Below are 18383 nucleotides of genomic sequence, written 5' to 3'. Positions count from 1 at the left end.
ACGATAGGAAAGACGGTCAAGATATGCAGACAAGGAAAATAAAAAAAAGAATGGTGATATGCGAAAAAAGTGAAGAACAGCAATATTATGCAGCTCTATAAGGTCTTATTCGTAATCCTTCAGTCGGCTATTTTTGTTGCATTTTATGGAGCACTCGACACCGGGGCGGAGCAAATGTGCCTCCCTCTTCAAGTGCCCTTTCGCAGTCTCGTTTCGAATTGGACGCTCTTGTATGGTAGTTTGTTTCGACAGCTTGGTTACCAGAAAAATCTGGAACGTCATGAGGACCAGGCCCACTCGTGTTTATGCAATAGTTATGCAGGCGCAATCGAAGAGAGACTGACATTTGCGAAAATCGATGTTCAAGGACCTGATTGCCTTCTGTATCCCCTGTGCTGGCCTCATGTGCTATTGGTATTTGCCTGTTTTCGTTGCCCGAGTTCTCAGTTACAAGGAAATGGGTGAAATTGAAGACGCGCACTATCTATAGCATAAGTCGATGCATGGCCCGACGCTTTTCCGTAAATTGCATCGCTTAGTCGCAAAAAAAAAAGGAAGAACGGTGATACGCGAAAAACGTGAGGAACAGCAATATTATGCAGCTCTATAAGGCCTTATTTGTCGTCCTGGGTCGGCTGTTTTCGTTGCATTTTATGTTCTTGTATAATGGCTTAAACGTTTTCATTTCAAGTGTAATATTGCTTTTCATTTTTGTCTGAACTAGTGAGAGAAAAAGCCGGGAAAAGGGGAAAATGTTTCACAGGAAGATTTGTATAGAAAAGGGAAAGAAGTCTCCGTGTACGTATTGGTAGGTCCGGATTCCGGAGTTTGCGTCTTAGGGAGTTTGGAGGATTGCTTCATGCTTCACACTATCGAAGGCTCCTTTTACATGTATTGTAAAAATAGAGAACTTTTGTGGCGTTCTAGGTGGTCCAAGAAGTCTTCTTTGGGCTATAGACCTCAGACTCTGCCCAGGCGGCGCTGCGGGAAAACCCGTCACCAGCGTCCCCATCACATCCTTGGCGCTGAGTAGTGCAAGGAGAGCTGTCCGCAAGCGAAGGCGCATAGGCCACAATGGACCTTTCTCTTTCGTTTGTGTTGAGGCACGGTTTCCTAAAAATCAAGGACCTGGAAAGCTTCTTCCGCCCATCCACGCTTCGGAAAGGAAGCACAACAGGGCGAAGTACTTGTACAATATAAAATAAAGTCTCAAGTGTTATTTCGGCGTGCTGCAACTCGCAAGCACGGAGAGCATCAGGTTTGTTTATAGGCATATCAGCATAAACATCTAAGCATTTCAAATTGCTTCATATTTAATGTCTCCTGAACACAAGACTTAAGTATCTCCTATATCTTTATGTATTTTATCGTAATGTTTTGTCTCGCAATTATTTAGAGAGTAAATCCTTTCATAGCCTTTTCCAGGGCAGCACACAGAAAACGTTTTCCAAGGCAAACAACGTACGATCATAACGAAAGTAAACTTCCTACAGTGCCTACGCACTGCGTCTTTCTCGTAGGACCTACAGCATCGCTCAATACCTTAATTTGAACTTTTCGCATACGCTTCGAGCAACAAGCGCACACAAATAAATGTAAATAAACGCGACATTTTATTTTACTTTATACGCGTGTGTTACTTCACAAGTACTCATCCAGTGCCCCTACAGCAACATTATTGCTCACATTTGAAAAACGCAGTCGAGCAGGCTCAGCACGTTGCGAAGCGTGCTTGTTGTAACGGCGCAGGACATACAAAATATCGAAAGTAGAAATGAGCTCGCGATACAACGATGCTCTAGAACAGGATTCTGAATTCATAAACGAACCAAAATGTTTGGTTAAGCTGACCTGCCAAATCTCTCCGTTCCACTTGTTGAGTTAAGCGGAGGTGGACGTCTGTTAAAAGGTGGAGATATCGATGGCACATAAGCAGGATAGTTCGCAATGTTGTTTTTTTTTTCTGTTGCCGACGGAGTAACGGCTACAGATTCTTGAGTTTTCGCTTGGTTACCACGGTCCTCCGTAAGGGCTACGCAACCCAATTACACAAGTACAAAATTGTCGCACTTTCTCATGCGAGCCGCTGTGTTGCGAGGAATGCAAGTAATCCGATTACACAACAGCTTGAACGGCCCGTATCCAGCGCTCCCGCCTTTTCCCTTCATGCGATCACGATGGAAATCGGTAAAACTGAACGTTGTTATTCCGTCCTTCACGTTCATGAAAATTTACAACACAACAGTAGCCTCGATTGCGGCGTTTCTTCGTTGCAAGCGTAGCTATCGTGGTTGCCGTCGTTTCCGCCACCAGTCTGAAGAGTGAGCCAGCAAGCGCTTTATGGCAGTTTGGCGGCGCGTCCGACTAGCGTAGAAATCAACAGCTTTCTGTCTGGGTGTTAAATGCGCAGAACACATGGTGCAAAATCTAGTTAAATCGTTATTTCGCAGTCGGTAGCTGCATATGCAACTTAGCAAGGGAGTCGGGCTTCGCACTACTCAAATACTGCCTCTTCGCAACGGCAGGTGGCGCTACTTGTCTTGCAAAACTCCAGAGTCTAACGTCCACAGCAGTATATCTTGTGCTGAGAAGAGCTGTCGGAAGCCAAACATTGTGTCGGGCATGAGTTCTGAGTATTCGAGGTATGTGGTGAGGCGATTGCGAACCATGTGTTCGAGAAGCTTTGCAGCGCAGGAAGTAAGGGAGATGGGCCGTAGGTTGCTGATTTGCAGTGGCTTGTTGTGTTTTGGGATCACAATGACTTCTGCGTGCTTCCATTCTGCCGGGAACACGCCTTTTTACAAGCAGTTATTCATGTAGTCGAGGAGTCTGTTTAGAGCCTTGTCAGGGAGGTTTCGTAACATCTTGTTGGTCACCTTGTCAATTCCTGGCGATATGTTACGGGTCAATTTGGCAAGGGTGTCATGGAGTTCAGGAAGCGTGAAAGGGCTGTCCAGGGTGAGATTTGGTTCGCCTTTTTACGGTGGGGGATCGTTAACATTGGGGGCATTATCAACGACAAGTTTACGCTTGATTTCTTCCAGAATTTGTTGCTCAGTTCCTGGATGGGTTGGATGGGATGGGATGGGATGGCTTTCTTGAGGTGATATCTTAACTGGGCCTTGGTTCTGGTGGTAGCGAGAAGGGCTCGCAGTATAAGCCAGGTCTTCTTCGTGCTGAGTGTCCCTTGAAGTTGGTCGCATAGCTTATGCCAGTTCTGCCTACTGAGTTGATCTCCGTATTCTTCTGCTTGCTTGGTTATGTGAGCGATCCGTCTCTGCAATTTTCGGTCAAGTTTCATCTTTTTTCCACCGCCTCAGTAGTCCTCTTCTGGCATCCCAAAGATGTAGGAGCTGAGAGTCTATGGCCGGAGTGTCCATCGTGAGTTGGATGACTTTAGCGTGCTTCTCCGCCGTCTTGACCATCGAAAATACTGATGTGTGGTTCACCGAAGTGGATTGAAGGAAACGTGGAAAAAATAGCGGACGATAGGGTTCTTCAACCAAAGTAGGTTACCGTATAGGCAGCGGCTGCTGAACGTCAAGAGTTTGAAATGTAGTCGCAAATACGTTTGCAAGCGCATTGCATTCAACTCTGTGTTACTTTGAACGAAAAGTACATTTCATGATCACAGACCAGAAAGCATATATATATATATATATATATATATATATATATATATATATATATATATATATATATATATATATATATATATATATAGCACTGGAGAAACGTGACAAAGCGTCGCCACCATCCACAGGCTAAACAGCTCCAGAGGATGCGAAGTCTTGGCGATAGCCCGTGCGACACACAGTGTGAATTGGTGTTCGACGAAGAACGTGCCAGTTGGAGTACGAAATAAGGTGAGACGGCAAATTAAAGCTATTCGCTCTAAAACGGCAGAAAGAGCAATAAAGAGTTTGTGCATTCCGTGTCTTGAAAGGCGATTAGCACTACTAGGAATCGAATCCATTACCTCGCCCTCAGGAGCACGGAGCCACAGCCATTGCGCCATGACAGTTAGTTTCAAGCAATACGTTGTCACTTTTCCTGTTATTGTTTCACTTCTGTTCTGGTCACGTTTGTGCATAATATTGCCTCGTACACGAAGCAGAATGGTTAAAAAAAACACCCAGTATGTGTAAACGGGAACGTCGACAGGTTTTGACCGCCTGTACCCCGGCCGTTGCGAAAGATATGGATGGTCACAGAAAGTGAAGTAGAGAAACGTACAAAGTGCGACGATGCCAGCCAGCGCGCGTGAACGGAGAGAAAACGTAATTTTTCGCGCATGAGGGGACGGATCTTTGCTGCCACCCTGATTCTGACGTTGCCTGGAAGGCGAGGACCGCACCAGCGATGTGTGACTTGAACCGTAGTAATGTGAATGAGGGTGTTTCACGCTTCAAGAGCGACGCATTTGTGGGACAGTGCACCAGCCAGGGTTATGACTAGCTCTCCATAGTTGACCTTTTCTTTTTTAACGGAATGTTCCTCGCTCTGCGGATTTGTTTCTTGTGAATTTAAGTTTGCACACAGTGCATTCTCAGTTCTTATTTCCGTATATGGAAAGGCGTATGGCCGAAATTTTCCTCGTGCCTTTCTTTACTCCATATATTTGCTGGTAATAGGCAGCGCTGCTTCGACATAGCGGGATAATGCAAGAAAAGGGTAAACAATTCATTTAAAATATTGTAAACGTATCTTTCCTTGGATGTGTGGTGAAAATGGAAGATTCGAGGAGGGTTCGTAACGGTTATTCCCTATCAATTTTACAGAATTAGGATCGGTAACCATTAACTGTTTTTTAAAGCTAGAAGTGTTCGTAAGCTCAGAGGCAAGCCAGGATTGTGATGCTAGGCATAGTATTAACGAAGGCATCCAGGAAGCGGCTAACAGCACTCACGAAGGAAGAAGGTTAGGAAGTCTGGCATTAGTCTGTTGAATTCTTTGCAACTTTCTTAACGTAGACTTGGATGGATACCAAATGGTATGGGACCGTACATATTTTGAAAATATATTCTACCCTTCCCACTCGTCTGTTTGGACTGTTGGTGATGAAAACCAAAGAAAATGACGCCTAATTACAACATCGTAATAAACTATTGCCGAAAATAGGTGAAAGCAGTAGTAGTTAACAATGTGACTGACAGTCCACGCCAGGCGTATTTCGTATACGACCCATTTACGTTATGTTTATGTAGTCCGCCAGTTCTAGTGAAACCTCACCCTCGACAGAAGACAGTGATGTTCAATGACACTACTTACCTTGTGCTGTAACTACGATAATGCCACAAGCTTTTGTTCTCCTTTCTTAAAGATATGTGCGTAACACGCTTTCACGCAGGTGAACTACAATACTTCGCATTTATATTCTCCTGCTCATTCTTCTTCTAATAATAACGAGCTAAAGCTAACATAAAAATAACGTTTTTTTCTGATTTCAGAACTATTTCTAGTTCGTTTTATTTGGCATTCACAGAAGTGGACTGACTAAGCCTACACTAAGAATAACTTAGTCTTCGATTAAGCGCTCGCAAATGAGAAAATCGAAGCAGCCGTGATCGGTGCCTATGGACGACCGAACCCGTGCTTCACGACGATACGCACGCTGCGAAGCAGCTCCCGTCGCCAGAGCAAATCAAAACTCTGCAGGCATTGCGGTCAAGGGCGTGGTCATGCATAGGCGTGTTGTGTTGCGAGATTATGTTTCCACTGGATTTGTCAGCACAAGCCGGTCGCTCAGCGCCGCAACAGCCTCGAAAACGCGAATGGCCTACATCCGCCCGTGAAACTCTGGTTCCGAGTATTGCAAGAACGAAAGTGGACGTGCGTGCACCGCTGCTGTTGTTGGAAGTATGCAAGCTAAATGATCATTTCAATTAATATTGTTAACGTAGAACAGGCGCTTAAGGGATATGGCACAAAGGAAGATGAAGGCGGGCGACCGTGTTTGGCACGAGCTGTTTTCCATCTTGGTCTCTGGCTGCACTGCTCTGTCTTTAAATACAGTGTAATTACTTCCTTTGTTCATCGCTCGCCGCACGTAACAATTGCGTGGAGGTTAGCGATCCCTGTACCTACCACGGAGCTTATATATATATATATATATATATATATATATATATATATATATATATATATACATAATGTTTTTTGTTCAGACAGCTTTTCTACATTCTGGTACAGCTTCTGAAGTTGCAGAATTTTTCCTGCGACGCATCTTTTTACACCATGGGGCACCACGGGTTCTCCACAGCATCCGCGGCAAGATATTCCTCTCTTCCGTCCTTAGCGAAGTTCTACGAGCAACCAGCACAGCTTGACCAAGCGTTTCCATCGTACTCTCGCAGACATGATCTCATTGCACATCAGCCCGGACCACATAAACTGGGATGCAATCCTACTGTTTGCAACTTTTGCTTACAACACTTCACCTCAACGTACTACCAGCTTTTCCTCATTCTTTCTTGTCCACGGGCGCTCACCAACTTTCGTCCCTGATGCATCTTTCTTCTCGGCTCCTGCCTCATCGGCAGTGCCTTTTTTTGAACAATTTCTTTCGCCCCTTGCCCACTGCTCTACCTCACTCGCATTAACACCGACATCTCCCTAGATAATCGCAAGCACTGCCGCAATGTGATTTGCTACCCTGGTGATGAAGTATTACTCTGGACACCTGTACGTGTCCCCGGTTTATGTGGTGAATTTCACAGTTGTTTTCTTGAACATAACCGGATTCTTCAACAAACTTCGTCTGTTAATTACTGCATTTTGCCTCTTTGTACTCTCTCTGACCGTCGTTGTCGTGGGACGAAGATTGTGCAGATGTCTCTTATGAAGCCTTACGACGCGTTTCCACCACGTCTGGAACTTCTTTATTCTATAATAATCGGCGCACGCGATGGCTAAAAGTCGCGACTATGATATGTACAGGTGTGGTGATGATATGAGTAGATTACGATATGTACAGATGAGGCACATGCGAAGGGAATATTTTGCTCACAATATATATGAAGTTCATTGAAGCAATATCAGTGATGAAGTATTCTAACGCAGCATGACACTATCCTTTAGCGTCCCTCTAAAGCCTAAACACTGTTGCACCTGCTGCGGCAGGTCTCATGATGAGAGTGTCGGCGTACCTTATGTCGAAAGTTAGGCAGTCATAGCCGAGCAAAGGAACAGGAGTTCAGGATCGCCAGTCTGCCTCTAGAGTCTATGAAGGAGCACGTTTACCTAGGTCAATTCATCATAGAGAACACTGATCAGGAGAAGGAACTTCACAGGAGAATAAAAATTGGTTGGATTGCATACGGCAGACATTGCCAGCTCCTGACTGGAAGCTTACCATTATCATTGAAGCGGAAGGTGTACAATGAGTGCATTTTACCAGTGCTTACATATGGGACAGAGACTTGGAGACTGACAAAGAAACTTGAGAACAAGTTAAGTCCCGCGCAAAGAGCGATGGAACAAAGACTGCTAGGCATAACTTTAAGAGACAAAAAGAGACCAGCTTGGATCAGAGAGCCACGGGTATAGACAACATTCTAATTGACATCAAGAGAAAAAAATGGAGCTGGGCAGGTCATGTAATGCACCGGTTAGACAACTGCTGTACTATTATGGTTACAGAATAGGTACTAAGAGAAGGGAAACGCGATCGAGGACGATAGAAGATCAGGTGGAGCGATGAAATTAGAAAATTCGTGGGCGCTAGTTAAAATCCGTTAGCGCAGGACAGGGGTTATTGGAAATCGCAGGGAGAGGCCTTCGTCCTGCAGTGGACGTAAAACAGGCTGATGATGATGATGATGTCGCTGCTGATGATGCCTACGATGCTGCTGCTGCTGGTGATGATGTGCCACCGCAGCGGGTGAGTAGCAATCGCGCCGTTATTTTCGCTCTGCATTTGGTAAATCAAGAACACACCTAACGAGGCAGTAATGTTCTCATTTCTTATATTTGATTACCAGGTTTGTGCGCAGACGAGCATTTACCGAATCAATGCTGTTCTTACAAAATTCGGCAAGGTGGAAACGAAAGGCAGCAGACGACAGCAATTGATTTCTGTTGTTCAAAACTTCCTTCGTAGGAACGAATAAATGCGTGTATAAAATGAATAGCATTCTTAAGATTAATTGTCCGCTTTCCGGCCGGCGTGTCCGTGTCTGTCTAACCGCCTTTCCATGCCTTCCATTTAGAGGAAAAAATTTCTCTCAAGATCCGGGCGCAAGCACGGCACCCGCCACCAGAGCAACCGGACGCTTCAGCGCACTGTTCCACGAATGCCTGTGGGTAGAGTGGGCTTATTCGTAAGTTTGTTTCTAAACTCTGTCGAAGCTCTGCGTGCGCGTGTCACAGATGCACGTCCGACTGATGAAAGTGTGAACACCCGCTATTCCAGCTGATTATGAATAAGAGACTTACGCCTTAAGTAGACGCCTATGCAATCGTAGCGCTATTCGTTCGCATTCAGACATGCCTATATATTTGAAGATTGTAGATAGAGGTCTCCTCAGCGATGCGGCTTGCCGCTAAAGTGCTTCAGTACCAATCAACTCCCGCTATTGCGCCTGATTATGAATAAAAGACTTACGCCTGAAGTCGACGCCTATGCAATCGTAGCGCTCTTCGTTCGCAGTCAGACATGCCTATATATTTAAAGATTGTAGATAGAGGTCTCATCAGCGATGCGGCTTGCCGCTAAAGTGCTTCAGTAGCAATCAGATTAGCGTTGACAGTCATGCTAAGGTGGTTTCTGCCGAAGTGTTTTAAGTATTACGTGAGAGAGCAGCCATTGCTAAAGAAAGAACCTCGCCAAAAGAAGAAAAAAAAACGACTCGCTCACCACCTCTCAAGTTCTGTAATAATAATACGAATGTTTTGACTGGATGTAGCGTAATTGCGCAAAGACAACCAAGGAACACAAAAAACAAACACATCCCAGCAGTGTTCTCTGTCTCTTCTTTGTGCTTTTGCATTTGCACTGCGTAATGTCATCAAGTAAACACGAACTAGCCCAGTAACATGTTCTCAGAAATCTAATAACGCGTCAAAGTTGCACATAAGTAAGGAGTGGATATACTTCGCCATGTTTCATACCATCGCCGATTTACGAGGGGCCAGATTTCTTTTATTCTTCTACTTCGTTTCATCGACAGCCATTTCCCAATTCGAAGCAGAATTTTTTATCGGAAATCGATAGAGTGCATGCGCCAGGAAGGAGTCGTTCAGCTTGTCTCCCCAGAGAACAGGTTCTTAGCTTGTTAGGTGGTCGTAAGAAAAAAAAAGCTGCGAGAATGCTTATGAGGCAGAAAGATGGCTCTGATCGGGCAGAAAAAGAAAAGCCAGAAAGAAAAAGAAGACCGCGTGTCGCAGGAGAGTTCACCGCCGTGCGGCTGTAAGAGGTAATTATACACAAACATTGCTGTCCGTAGCGCTGCATTAACTATTTATGAAGTCTGGAGCTGAGAGAAGATGAACTGTCGGGTCACACTGGGTCAGGCACGTGCCTGTCAGCAAACCTGTAGTGCACGCCTGAAAGGAAACGAAAAGCTGGGGAGAAGTGGGAAAGGTTTCCAGCCAGCCTCGGTTCATGCGAGTATAACTAATGGTTCAGAAAGGTTAAACAGTGTTTTTTGACGGCGCCATTTCTTACAGTTGCTTGGGCGCCTAACTGCAGTTCCGGCAAACTGCTGCAACGTGGTCCGCCTTCGGGAGAAGGAAAAGGGCTTTAGAACACAATTCAGGTTACAACGACATGCGCTTCTTTCTTTTATTTTGTTTTTGTATTGCTCCTTTTCTTTAAATATTGAAAGATATGGGACGACAAGTAGACGACTTGTGGTTTGTGAAAAACTAAACAGAACCAAATATTAAATAATCACAGGAGTAGGTCTAATTTGTATTTCGCTTGATCAGTTAACTTGGTCGCACATTTGCTATGTATTTACGAAAACTTTATTACACTGCAGTAGGTGCTACCATGTGGAAACATCGTAATAATATTAACGAATACGATCAGCCAGTGTTAAACAACCTTTACGAACAAAAGCCTTTGTGAATTCCGCACATCAGATTTTTTGCACCTTGAAGGAGGCGACACTGCAAGGGACGCATTCTCGAATGGTTACCTAGGCCAATGTCACTTTCACTGCGCGCTTATTGGCTGGTTGAGCGAAACCGGGCGAACTTGTTTGCTGCTTGAGCACTACCACACGCGAAGGCGAAAGTATCACTGAAGGTGATCGTCCGAGAATACGTCTCCAGATCGCCGATTAGTGCGCTAACGCAAAATCAGGGGTTAAACGTACGCAACACTACGTTACCCTCGACATGTGACGCGAAACGCTTCTGGGTTAATTGCAATGCAAATAGTACACATGCCAAAACGCTGGCGTCTTCTGCTGAGCTCCCATCAGACAAAGCGAACTAAATTACGTGCTAGCCTTAGAGAACGCACGACCTCCAAAGACGCTGTAGAAAACCCCATTAATTTATATTGCGTATATATGAGGTCAGCGTACGTATTCCACCGTACTGTCGAACTCTGGACTAATCATACCGAGCACGGGTGCCTGGGCGTTAGTTTACGTTTTCTTGTTTCCCATAGTTATCGCTCACAGAATATGAAAAATTTCTCACAGTTTCGCCCGAAACGTGAAGCACCGACAGCGACAACAAGGTTTATTGTTACGCTCGGAGTTGCCGGACAGTGTTTTAGTTATACCCGTGCGCGACGCGTTTGCTTTGATTGTGCTGCTATTGTACGCCCTTCAATACACTGCAGCTATCAGTACGTCCTTACACAGCAGCCGTCAAAGCTTCGGCCAAGCCTTTGAGGTCACGTGCCTTGCGCTCACCTCCGGCCGTCACTGCTACTGCTAGCTGCTGTAATGCTGCTGTCCTGCAATGCTGCTGTCCTGCCATCTATCACCTCAAGTAGTGAAATTTAGTGTTGCAAAAAAAGTTGTAATGAATTAGGCACGTTTCAGTGGAAAACGCAACAGGCACGCATGTTCTGAGACGTAAGTGTCATTTAGTCAGGGGCACCGTGTTGAAAAGTATACTTTAACAGTGTGCAAAGATGGGTCAATGCTACTTAAGCTTTATTGCGAAAGCAATTTCATGTACATTGAAGGCAAATTTATACCGTCGTTCTCGCCTGCGGCGTCGCTGTCGCCGTGATGTTTCGTGTGAAGTTCAAATGCGATAACATGGCGGCCACGTGCCGCATACGCTGCATGTGCTAGCGAAACCTTGCGACGGTCTCACCCACTACAGTTTGTAAACTACAATCTGTGCCATAAGGTTATTAGTTGAAGACATGATAAGTAATTTTTGGGTAATTAGTCGGGTGTGCATGTCAATTTCTTTTTTGTGCAGGTGATGTCCGCCGTTTCGGGTAGAACAAGGCATGGACTAGAATCGTGTTATCTGCCACAGGCAAGATTTAAAATTTCTAAAAGTCTTCGCTGAAACACCGTGTATGTGGACCGCTTTATCGAATCTTATAGCCCAGCTTCATTTTACGTCGCCATACTAAGTCGCAGGAAAGTTGAACCACTGGCCGCGCTTTGCAACGCTGCGTGCGCAGTCAAGCATATTCTGCAATTAATTTGCGTACAAATATTTTGGCGTACGTGGTCGCTCTAAAATGCTCAAACAAGCAGATGGACTTTTATCACGATTTATTTGAGCTTTCATACATAAACATGTGCCTTGATGTTTGTAACTAAAGTGGTAATAAATGTATTTAGTTTATTTATTGAACGGATTGCTTTGGTGTTCATGGCAAGTGATGTACGCCTGGGCACGCGATTATCCTGTAGCGACGTGGTTACAGCAACCTTTCTGAGCTTCTTTATTTTAAGTGTTCGAAGCAAAGAAATAAAAAAACACGGTATTTTAACGTTCCTGCTGAGCTGCTGTCTATATGCGCGGCTCCTTTTGTTACGCCATGCAAGCCTCAAGCTAACACTGATTCTTCATGCACTGTCACGCACTGTCTAACATTAATGGTTTCCGGTAAGTCTCTTTGCGTGAACCCCGAGGTGCGATGCCAACAACACGAAGTTTCGGCAAGGAATTGTCGTGAGGTGCCTGGTAGTTGTCAGAGCACTGTTCCTCATGCACAGCAGGAGTTTCCTTGAGTGCTGCATTGAGTGCACACTAAACCTCTTTATCGCAGCCAATGCATCGTCCTCGGCCGAATATACAGATGTTTTAAAAATATTTCTGCAAGTATTACGCCTTAGGTATCAGTTAAATATATCAATTGCACGATAAATTACGAAAGAGAGATCAACACCCCGTCGTCAGGCTTTAATTTTTGTTGGCACTGGGCGCAGTGACAAGCAGGCTGTTTGTGGTCGATGGCAATGAAATTTGTTCGGAGCGCCATCCTGACTGAACGGTATGCTGAGCAAGCAAATGGGGTACAGTATAGTGCGTCATGACGCAAAAGGTATTCGCCCGGGTACGTCTATAAAGCTGCACTGAAGATAAATGAGAGGGTTATATTGCCACGATGACGTTATTCTAACACTTCGCCATTTGTTATCCAGTCGTCGCTGTTCTCAAACCGGGCTGGAGGTATATTCAACTAAAAGGCTCTTGTTTCTTGCGAAGAGGTTCAGAAAGGCTTTCTGGGGCTACGGTGGCCACACTTCAAAAAATGTTATTTTCAGGTACTCTCGAAGCTTCCTAGAACTACTGTTACAGCTGTGTTGAACAACATGTTGCCTTGAGCCTGAATATTTCAGCTCCGTCAGTGCAATGAAGGACATCTTGTGACACTAACCGCACTTGCTGGGGTCGGTGATGATAAACTTATCAGAAAGAATTACTTGCAATGGCAAACATGCGATGAAGTTATTTGTTACAGCGTGCAATATAGTTTTAGAAATGACAAATGCTATTCTAAAGAACACCATACAACGGTTTGTAATTAATACAATAAAGTTCAAAGAAAGGCTATATCTGAAAGTAAGTATACAGTACAAAACAGAGATAGTAAGAAGCTAACACCAGGCAAACATAATAACCGAAAGCTCAGTGCTATAGAAAGAAAGATAGAGAGACAAAAGAGGAGGAAAGACAGGGAGGTCAGCCAGTGTAAGTACCGGTGGGCTACCTTGTGCTGGGGAAAGGCGTAAAGGAAATAAATTGGAAAATAAGAAAAAACTCAGAAAAATTAACACAGTAACGCGATGCTGCGCACTAGAATATTCAGACGTTCACCCAATTCGCAAGCCCTTAAAAACTTCAGCAAAGCCCTTAGGGCCTCGAGTGCCGAAACCCGTCTCGACCAGTGTCCTAGAGCTTTTTCTTCTGTGGAGGGGCGATTGTTGGGTATTTCAAGTGCGGTGACGAGCTCTTTTCTTGACACATTGTAGCGGGGACGGTCACAGAGGAGGTGCGTGATCGTCTCCTCGCAGCCGCAGATGTCGCAAGTAGGGCTGTCGGCCATTCGAATGCGGCAGGAATAGTAGTTGCGATTGCCTCGCCCAGCCACAGGCGGCCCAGAAGTGTTGCTTCCTCTCGTGGTAACTTTGCTGGAAGGCGAAGTTGCAGACGTGGATCCAATCTGTGCAGACGTGCGTTCGTGAATTCACTGGTGTTCCACAGATTCTACGAAAGCTCGCATGCGAGGGTGCGAAGCCCTGTGGCTGCATCTGTTCTTGATAGCGGTATTGGTTTAATATGGGCACCATCGTGGGCCGATCGGGCAGCTTCGTCCGCACTGTGATTCCCCGAAATTCTGCAGTGACCCCGTATCCACTTGTAGATGATGTTGTACCCCTTGTCGATTGCGTGATGGTGGAGTAGTCGGATGCCTGCGACTAACCGCACATTAGGCCCGTGCTTAAAAGGGGACAGCAGACACTGGCGAGCTGCCTTCGAGTCACAATCAAAGCATTATCATGTAACGTGTTTTTAGGGCACAAGTTTGTTATGTTATAAAATCAGTGCTTAATTTAGTAGCCACCTGCTCTAAAAGATGATCAGAGGTAAATACGGAGGCATATAAGCACTGCTCCAAGTGCATGGTTTATATTTATGTAGAATGAATCTGATAGTGATGAGTGCAGTGGTAGGGCTGGCATTATCGATCTTACAACAAAAAAAAAATGTACAGATTCTGTGGTAGGCGATGAGTTGCGAAGCATTTTGCAGGTAGCGGGCTATCCAGCCCTGTTTCGAGTACCGCTAAAGGCTGCTAGGTGGACTGATTGTATTCGTCTAAATCGTGCAGTTGTGCGTGCGTCGACAGCAGCGAGACGCTGACGAAGGAGATGACCATCGCATAACGGCTGTGGTATGATTCCTACTACGTCCATTCGAAGCGAATTGTTGGTTTCTGCACATGTTTTGAATGGGCGTATCGTGAATAATGCATATTTCGACTCGGTCTGTTACTAATAGCATCTTCGACAAATTGCACCGGGGCTCATCCGGGCGCCTTATTGCGGCGATGATGAGATGAAACAGCGCCTCGCTGCGCCCCGGCGCGATTTGTCGAGACTGCCATAAGTGTTATGGGTTCGTACGTACCTATATCTGAGTCATATGGCCCACGGTAAAATGACGGTAGCGTTCCTACTGCAGCGAAGAAGCCTTAAAGTGTGATCAACGTGAGCCTATCCTGAAGACGATATATTCTCGCACAGTTTCTATTGAGCGTTGACGGCTACGATAAACGTATTGCGAAATATTAGCCGATGCCGAAGGTAGTTCCGTCTAACAGAGTGCACCAAAGTGTGCGCTGTGACGAGGAAACAATACGAGCAAGTGGTGCGGCGCGCGTGCCAAAAGTTTCAGAGAGGTGGCTTCGGAACCAAGGAAGTATGCGTGCGATCCTGGGCTAATGGTTAGAGTACTATCCTCCTCTGGCTCAAAGGCAGAGGTTCGATTCCATTGTCGGCCTATCGCTTCGTTTAATTGGGGTGAGGCGAGACAGCAATCTACCCACCTGCCTACCGCAATGTGCATACAGGGAGGCAAAGAATGCTACGCTCTATTAATTACAAATTAGACAAGCGAGTCGCAGTGAAACGGATACAGGTTTTTATTGAGAATGGTAGCAGACATGCTAGCCCAAACTAGCTGTAACACATTAACGTTAATAATGATTAACCTTCACAATGAACAAGAAAGTTTCACGTCCGAATGAGAGAGACAGAGGAAATATATTAGAAGATAGGAAGAGAGTTATGCCTGAGTTAGTACGCACTGGCCTGCTACTATGCACAAGAACAAAGAACCAATGTTGCCAAGAGAGAATCATAACAGGTATTCATTAGAATAGGGACGAAGGATGCACATATGCAGCAACGCACACAATAACCAGCATGTACACATCTAATGCACATGTTGAAGTCAGTGTGAAGCGCTTCACTGAGTTGAAATATCTTACCTGCGATTCGTGTAACTGTGTTTATTTCAATACTTTGTATATGTAATCTCATTAAATGTTCTTTTCTATGCACTTAAAAGTCGCATTTTCAATCTTATACCTTTCATTTCATTTGTGCACTGCGGTATTCGCAAGCTATGGCGAAATTCAAATACCAAGTTGCGTGAAGCACAAAATTAACAGTGTGAGATGCTTACCAACCTATGTAAAGAATATAAAAGGCCATGTGTGATGCTTGTCAAGAAGAGAATAAGGTTGACCAGTGCATGCCTGGTGAAGTACGGCCAAAATATTCTTACTTTACTTTAGGCATCCTATACGGATTGTGTCCTATTAGCACTTACCCGTTGTTTAGATGGGGCCCAAATTTTCGAAATACACCTGATTAACTAAAATATTATGCAGGCTCCGTCGGGGAAGAAGCCGAAGTGGGGCACGTGCAACGTATTGTGCGTGCTGCTGAAGATGCTTGGGAATCTTCCTCAGGCAACTTCACCAAGCACTTTCAGCAGCATCTTTAGCAGCACCTTCTGCAGACACCTTCACCTGTACCATTTCTGGCACAAGGTTGACGTTAACAAATACAAAAACGACATTTGTTCACGCATTACAAATCTAGCTTACCTAAATAATGATACAACTAGTCGGTGTCCTAAGGCATAATCTTGCATTTGTGGTCGTTCCCTGCTCATAGGGGACCCGTAATGGTCGAAGATGTTGGAGGAGGATTGATATTTGCTACTCGGGTGCCTTCACGACATTTCTGGACTCTCGGTGTTGAAGTCGGGGTGCCATAGCCGAGCAACCGTCAACTTTCTGCATCAAATTGCTGCATTTGTGAGCCTTGCAGCTCCTGATGAACACAGCTTTGAGTTTGGTGGCGTATACCATATAGCAGGGCGAATGCGCTCGTACGCGAATCCACTCCCGCTCGTATCGATGAACGTCCTGCCGAATTCGCCTCTCTGAAAGCCGAGCGAGAAGATAGCTTAGCTCTGATTCCGTCGTGCGGGGCGTGACAACGACATCATCGGCGCACGCCACACATGCATGATCGAGCGATGTTTTTTTTATCTCCTGCACAACAACACCAAAGTGATGTTAGTATTACAAGTTTGCGTTGCGTTTCAATATGCACTGTATGCACGTATCTTACACTTTCTCGACCCCTATAACTCCTCCTCTCACCCTTTACTCTGACCCCTGATAAGTTCTCATCGCCTGAATATCTATCCTCTGGCAGGACGTGCATACCCCAACGTCAAGGCAGCCCCGCAAATACCCAACCCAACACCCGAGCAGTGGGAGGCCGTGCTGACTAGTTCGGACCCTCGTAACCAGAAACAAATGGTGCGGTGGGCCCGGGAGACAGCAAGAGCCGCAGGAGCACTGGATTAAGGGCGCCTCCCGCACAAGCAGAAAGAGACCTGCTTGTCCTTTCTTTTTTTAATAAATGTTTTTCCTCCTCCTCCTCTCCCCCCTCATGCCTTCAGTCTGCTTCAGTGCTTATAATCTTCCATGCGTGAAGGAAGCCCCTCTCCGCAGATTTCGGGCTGGGATCACTCTTACACCACCAATCACTTGCGCTTGGGGTCAACTATGTGACGACGAAGTTGTGCGTCCAAAGTGCTCCATTCCTACATCGGCAGCGGACACGCCTGCCATCTACTTTGGACGTATTCTGGGACCAAGGCTATCAACGAAAGGATACCTAGAGGTGTGAAGTTAAGACTGATCAACCCCAAGCGTATCGAAGATGTATCACGGACCACGCGCTAAGTCGCTTTTGGTATAGGTGCATGAAACTGGTCTTCCTGCAGACATGTGATTTCATTTTCCAAGTAGTACCTAGAGCCAACCCAAGTGAATAAAAAATATATATACAAGAAACTTTACGTGCGGTTTTAGCAAGTGATTCCTTATGCTGACCAAAATGACTCTTCACGTATAAAAATAAATGAAATAAATAAAAAAACTTAAGTGTAATACGTTATTCTATTAAGACAACTGTGTACTTTAGAGAGGCCTATGAGCTTACATTGTGTGAGGATGCTTTATGTAGGAGTATATTTTACTTGGATAAAAATTAAAGGTACTCTCGAGGTGCCATCGCGCCCTCGCCGTCGCCGTTGGTGTCGTACTTGTCAAGCGTTCCCTATCAAATGGGCAGCACGCATGCTGAAACATAGAAGTTCAACAGAGACGCGGAGGCTGGGAAACCGCTGAAGCGAAGCATATGCACCGTCATCATGATCGTCAACATCCCGCTAAGCTCAATCGCCTCAGTGGTGTAGACAGGACCGTGGCTTCAGTGCTGGCTTTCCGCTCCTGGCATGACCGTTGTGCCCTGCGTACCATGCCGAGTTCCTCTGTGTATGCAGAGGTCTGAGTGGTATGGGCAGTAAACTTTGAAGCTATTGTTGTATATTTTACTTGGTGCTGAATATAATTTCAATGGTTTCCCGCGGGCCTCTCGAGTCACAAAGCTGCGACGGCTGCAGCACCACTGGCGATGCTGTTCATCACGCCATTATTGTGAGACGCCCAGTGTGCAGTTGCTATGGCGCTGAGTGTTCCTTTCCGTAAGCAGTTGCCTTGCCTGTGCTATGTTGCGCACACGTGTCATCATCCGAGGCTCTCAAGCGTAAAACTAAACGTCGCTGTCGCTTCTATTCTATCTCTCTTTAATGGGACCCTGAACCACCCCTCGGGCTTGGTGAAATAACATAGTCCGCGGGTAGCATATGCTGTTGTGAACATCTCAGCCACGTTCTGCGGTCGTACGCGGTCCGTGAAGCTCATAAGCGAAGCGCGAAGTCACCTTTATCTCAAACGCTCTCGTTTCAAAAACCCCATGCTCCTCGCTCTTTTCTGTGTGCATTATTTCGTCATAAAGCACACTCCAATACGCGGCTGCGATTAGTCGCTGCGCTCGGCTACACCGCCGCCGCCGCGA

General features: G+C 45.6%; 1 long non-coding RNA gene across 3 annotated transcripts in view; it reads left to right on the top strand.

Moving 5' to 3' along the window:
• LOC139061113 (uncharacterized) overlaps window positions 1-18383 on the top strand; it is a 705274-nt gene that overhangs the window by 566375 nt on the left and 120516 nt on the right. For all 3 annotated transcript variants that reach the window (XR_011515178.1, XR_011515177.1, XR_011515179.1), the window contains one exon: window positions 8231-8321. This is a non-coding gene — a long non-coding RNA (uncharacterized lncRNA). The remainder of the gene's footprint in view (window positions 1-8230; window positions 8322-18383) is intronic.

The sequence above is a fragment of the Dermacentor albipictus genome, chromosome 6 (genome assembly GCF_038994185.2).
Source record: "Dermacentor albipictus isolate Rhodes 1998 colony chromosome 6, USDA_Dalb.pri_finalv2, whole genome shotgun sequence".
NCBI lineage: Eukaryota > Metazoa > Arthropoda > Arachnida > Ixodida > Ixodidae > Dermacentor > Dermacentor albipictus.
This window is presented reverse-complemented; position numbering and strand designations above follow the sequence as displayed.